At 27.8% G+C, this 6,421-nt stretch overlaps 1 long non-coding RNA gene across 1 annotated transcript; it reads right to left on the reverse strand.

Annotated features, from left to right (window-relative positions):
• Positions 1-269: 269 nt before the first annotated feature.
• LOC140675855 (uncharacterized) lies at positions 270-6,058 on the reverse strand. Its single transcript, XR_012048491.1, has 3 exons — positions 5,970-6,058; positions 2,452-2,644; positions 270-490 (listed from the first exon to the last, which is right to left on the reverse strand). It is a non-coding gene; the product is annotated as an uncharacterized lncRNA (long non-coding RNA).
• Positions 6,059-6,421: the final 363 nt, after the last annotated feature.

Raw genomic sequence — 6,421 nt, forward strand, 5'->3', positions numbered from 1 at the left:
TTTTAATAATAATATATTTTAGAATTAATATAATATATTAATTAATTTATATTAATATATTATAATATTATAATTATAATATTATAATATAATATTATAATATCTTTTAATAAAAATTAATATGTAAAATATAATATGTATATTTTAATATAATTATAATATTTAATAATATTTTTTCTACATTTGTAATAAAAAATTCTATTTAAAATTTTATTTTTGTATTCGTTGCAGTTTAAGCATGCGATACGATGTGACAGAACTGTCGAATTTTTCACGGGCGTTTTTAATTGAGCTAATCACTGAACGAAGGAATAGAGGGTGTCGACGGTCAATAGAAAACTCCATTGGCTATTAGGTCAATCCCGCGCGTCGGTATCAGCTTGCAGGCATTGTGTTTCATTTTCCACGAGTAGTGTATTGGCTTCCCTTTCTTTCTTCCGCTGGATCGACATTAAAGCGTAGATTTTCAGCGGATCTCCGTCACTCTTTCCTGAGCGAGAACGAGAAAAAAAATGTGGATCAAATCGGCCTAGTTACACAATGGGAATACAATACTCGCGTCCCGCGAAAAAAAAACCGTGCATTGTGACACGAAATTATCACGTTCGGCAAATGGTGGAGACGCGCAATTCGTGCCTCAAACATAAAAAAAATGTCAGAGAAACGTATTATTTAATTCTAAAAAAAACTAACAAAAGATGATATTTATATGAAGACTGTCATTCCTTTGCATGATTATTTTAATTTTTAATTTTTAACTTTTTAATTTTTGATTCTGATAAGAGAATTTTATAATTAATTCATCAATGTTTTCTTTTCTTCTTTCTAACTTTTCTTTGGATTTATTCTTCCAAAAAGTTGCATAAAATGCATAAAACTGTTTGGTCATCCATCTTACTATTGATGATTGGATATGTATTTCAGTTTAAAATGTAATTCCGATGCTTTTTTTACTTTGAACAGTTGACTTATCTATCTTGTCGTTTATTTTGCGTATATTCATTTGATTGATCCATCATTCATAACTCTTGGTATTTTTCAATATATAATATCAAAATTGAACAGAATATAAATCAATATCCGTTGCTTAGTTACATACAAATCATAGAGTAAGAAAATAGAAATTTATTTTTCTGAGCATAAGCAATACATGAGATTTCTATTATGAGGAAATTTAATTTTCCACTCTATTGCTTATAATATCCAAAGGAATATTTTCTCTATTTTTAAGATTAACTTAATGGTTCAATAAATAAAAAATATTAGTAGAGAGAGAATATTTGCATAAAATAAATATTGAAAAGATGTATTGAGGAAAATAATACATTTTACGAAAGCAAAAGACAAATTTTAGTTTTCTTTTATTTTAACATATTTATGTTGAAAATCAAATATAATTTAGACATATTTTAATCCGTATATCCATTTAATATATCAAAAGAAAATAAATAAATAATTCTAGTAATAAATGTTCTATGTTTGATATTTAAATAAAACACAGAGCAGTGCTCTCGAATATATTATAAACATAGATATATATAAATAAATTAATTCTTTTTTTACGTCGTATATATTCATCATATTGGTCACGTGGCAGATCACAAAAACAAAAATTAGTTGCATCTAGAATAAAAATCATCCATGAAAAATCGTAAAGTCTGTCATCCTTTTGTCAATAATTATCCATTATTAATTTTCCTTATAATAGTATGCTCAGGAGAGAAGAAGATTAAGGGGAGGGGGAGCATATTTGCTCTTCGTACACAAGAATGGAGTTACAAGAAAAAAAATGTAAACCTGTAAAAGCAAGAGAAACAAGAAGGGATAGATGAAAAAATATAAGAGTGACAAAATTATGAATATTAACTCTTTTTATTAAATATTTTATTTTTTACTTATATTTATTATTATTATTATTACTAATACTATATGAATAAATAAAATATTCTTATTAATACAATAATAATAGGAATAATAAATATTAATAATTAACAATTAAAATAATTAATAATAATATTAAACAAGTTGGGTGGGGAAAGAGTATATATAAATTATGTGTAAAAATGTTCTTACATAGTATATATATATATATAAAATATTGTATATATAATATACATAATAATATATATAATTTATATAGTATTAAACACACACATATTTACATATACATATATATATGTATATGTAAATATGTGTGTGTTTAATAATGTACTATAAACATTTTCTCGCGCCATTTTGTCAAGCTACCAGTCATCGGGTAGTCTGACAATGAGCCAAAAGTAGCCAGGGGTAGCGTGTGGACAGCGCACACTGATCCGTGGAAAGGGATTCGACGGGGGTGCCGCGCGAGGGATCGTTCCTTACCCTCCCGATGGGCGAGCCCATTGGTCAGATCAGACTCTGTCCCTGGACGGGACTATCGATTATTTGTTACCGATTTCCAGGGGCTACCTGCAGCGGAGGACAGTTGCTGTTCGCCCGCGGCGGGAGGTGTGGTCTGCCCTTGCGATTGTTGTTGCGTCAAAAGGGGGCCCCTTTAAAACCTGCTATGCAAATCGAACCGCTGACGTCTTCCCTCAGATCCTACCCCATCCCGTTGCGAATCTCAGCTGATCGAAGCGGCGATCGATTCTTGTTTGCTTCTCTGAAATAATAATAAATATAACAATAATATAATAATAATGTAATAATAATAATAATGATAATAAAATTTAGATTATAAATAAAAATAAGAATGTTAATACAAATTTTATTAAACTAAAAAAATCCACACAATTCGAAATTAACTAAAAAAAGGAGAGAAGAAAGAATATGACTTCATTATATATTCATTGTACATTTTCAAATTATATGCTCGGTACTTTCATTAATAAAGAATTGATCTACCACCTTCCACGTTCTTTATAGAATTTGTAATGAAAAAGATCTTTTCTATTTTTATCCTTTTCTTAACGTAACGACATGAAAAATTCGCGATGGAAAAGAAGCTGTCGATATTAATGTCACGTATAAGAATAGCGCACATTCGCGAACTCGGGCAAAAACTGCTGTGCGACTGGAATATGGAACTTAAAAACTTGTCCACGCTTTCCATTTGCTCTTCTAACTTTTTCTCTTTGGCCACACAAAAGAAAGAATCGAAATGATGTCCTTCGTAGACGTCTCTCTCTTTCTCTTCCCCTTTATTTCCTTCAATTTGAGAGGATCAAAACGTTCCTCCAATATCATAGCGGGACAAAAAAATTATTTTTGCAAAGACAAAGTTTTTTTAAAAAAAAAAAAGTTATGCGTGTACTTCAAAACAGAATCCGCAAAAGAGAAATATGTTTTTGCGAATCTAATTAATTTTATTTTTGTATTTTATTATGAAATATTCTTTTATTTAATCGTAGAATACATATCATAAATTTTATTAAATATACAGTGTTTTTAAAGCTGTTCTTTAAATATATGATTTTCTGATTCGTTGGAAGACGATTTTTAAAATTTTGAAAATGTTGAGGTATTAATAATTTTTGAATTATTATTAGCAATAAAAAAAGAAGACCTCTTCGCAAATTTTGTGGAGTTAAAATATTAATAAAATTATATTCTTCAATTATTTATTTGAGATGGAATTTACTTTAATAGAATTTTAAAGTAAACTTCATTTAAAATTAACTGAAGAATATATATATATATATATATATATATATAGTTTTATTAAAACACAAAATTTGCGAAACAGCCTTCTTTTTCGATTAGTGATAATAATCCAAAAATTATTAATACCTTAATATTTTCATTAAAAATCCTCTCCAAACGAATCAGAAATTCATTTATTTAAAGAACATTTTATAATTTTAGGGACACTTAAAATTTTATTAATATAATTAATATAATATACTTATCTGTGTGAGATAAAAAAATTGGAAACACATAATTGATGATTTTTCTTGACATTTTATCTCTAAAGAAATCAATTAAAGAATCTGTTATTTTAAAGACAAATCAGTGGTTTGAATACTATATATAAGATACAAATATAATTTTTATTACATACTTACATATATAATAAATTTTATTACATATTGATTCTTCTATTTTACGAAAATTATAAAAGAATCGTAAAATAGTACTAAGTTAATTATACTAAAATTTCTTATCTATATTAAAATCAATTTATCTCTTTTTGTTATAATTTAATTAACATTTCAATAAAACTTTAGAAAAGTTTATTAAAAATGTATACGGATACAAATATTCCATACACATAAATTTTATAACGTATTAATTCTACTTTGAGGCAATTGTGTCTTATTTTAGTCCGATAAAAATAATTTTTATCATGCAAAAATATCAGTTTTGCTAATTAATTAGAGTTATTGTTTGCAAATTTTCAAAATGATAAATGATATTTAAAATAGAAGAATGTAGGATTAAAATAATGTTTGTGTCTCAAATATGTGTATGTAACTTCTTTATAAATCAAATTATACATAATTCTGAAAATATTTGACATTTCTATTTCTCCGTTTCTAAATTGCTATGTATTAATATTGCACATTTAAACAGTTAAAATAAATAAATGGAAAAATTAATTAGTAATATTAATAAACCGATTAAATGACGTAATTTCGAAAGTAATTTCTCCTCTTATAATATCTCTTATATTATTTTTTAAAATAAATTGGAAAATGGAATATTTATAATAAATCAAAAGACAGATCACGTGGTAAAATTAGAGTTTTCCTGGAGAAAATTATAATATAATCACATATTAAAATAATACTAAATTATAATGAAATATGTCTATTATAATTGACTTTTTCGTTGTAATTTAATTAAAATTTTAATAAAAAATAAAAAAATTTTAACAAACTGTTTTTATTAAGCAAATTTTAATAAAATTTTATTTACATAAATTTCATGAAAAGTTTTATAAAAGATTATTCATGAAAATTCACTAAAATCTATTACAATATCTACGAGAAAAGTGATATAAGTTATTTTTGCATTATCTTGAAAAATTGACGTTTGTAAATAAATAATATTAATTAAAAATCACATGTCAATATTTCAATGCACACAAGTGATTGTTAATTTCAAGATATAATAAATTATATAAGTAATAGATTCTTTTGAACAGCGTGACAAACTTTTCATGAGATTAATTGATATGATTATAATAAGATTTAATATACAATTAAAGTTATATTATAATGCTTCAAATATGTTTATTATTTATAACATAAAGAAAAACTATTATATACAAGAAAATATTAAATTAGTAAATTAACACAAATATTAGAATAATATATTGCAAATTTATTATAATTCAAAATTTGTCATCTTTTTTCCAATTTTTAATTCAATTTTAAAAGATTACGTGCACTCCAATTTCAGCACCTTCTTCCATTATTTCAATAAATTTCAGATTAAATAATCTTTGGAAATATTTTTATTTCACATTGAAAAAGCTTCAATAATTATTCAATCATTTTCAATTGTATTTTAATAAATTTATTTTAATTTATAGATTTATTTAGAATATCTTTTTTAGGATTTTGTAAAAATAAGACACATAAATTATATGTTGTAGACTAATAAATATTGAATATAACATTTACTTTAAAACAAAATCTATACACATATAAAAAAATATATATTAACACTTAAAAACATACTCTTCTGTTGCTTATATTCGCTTTATCTTGCGTCACACTATATGTGTATATTTTTTATTTATATAAAAATAAACAGCAAAAAGATGTGAATATATATAATTTACGTAGATACGGAACTCATGGATAAATGTATTATAACTGTAAAGCGAAAACTGACAAGTCTAGACGGTGGCAAATGGAAGATGCAACTTGCATGAAATGCACCGTCGAGTTTAGCGTGAAAAATCAATCGCGCGGTAAATGGAGATGCGTAATTCGGCGCGCGAATGACATTAATTTCCAGACGACCCGACACACACATACCGGCATATGTCGCGCGCTCTCGAAATAATCGTGCGCGAATAGACAGCGAACAGAAGCTGGAGCATCCATATTTCGTGAGCAGCAAGACGCGCGCGACGCACGCCACTGGTCATTGCTCTCTCAAAGTGGCGCCGCCATTTTGTGGCCGCGCGCTCGCGCGCTGGCACGTGTGTGTGTGACGTAGCGTCACGTGCGGGGGCGAGGGGCAGCCACGTGACCCTCGCGCGAGAACGCGCTTCCGGATTGGCCCGCCGCGGCGTCCCAGATGACGTAATAAAGCGACGACGCGCCGACTGCCTAGGCTAGCGATCGACGACAACCGAACGAATGTATCCACCCACCAAATGTGTACGTGTGTATGTGTGTGCGTGCGTGTATGTATGTGTAATTCACGCGCGCGGGAAAGAGAGCAGTCGACGAACGAGTGCTCGCCGGCGTGAATTCGGCGGATC

The sequence above is a fragment of the Anoplolepis gracilipes genome, unplaced genomic scaffold, assembly GCF_047496725.1.
Source record: "Anoplolepis gracilipes unplaced genomic scaffold, ASM4749672v1 Contig21, whole genome shotgun sequence".
Taxonomy (NCBI): domain Eukaryota; kingdom Metazoa; phylum Arthropoda; class Insecta; order Hymenoptera; family Formicidae; genus Anoplolepis; species Anoplolepis gracilipes.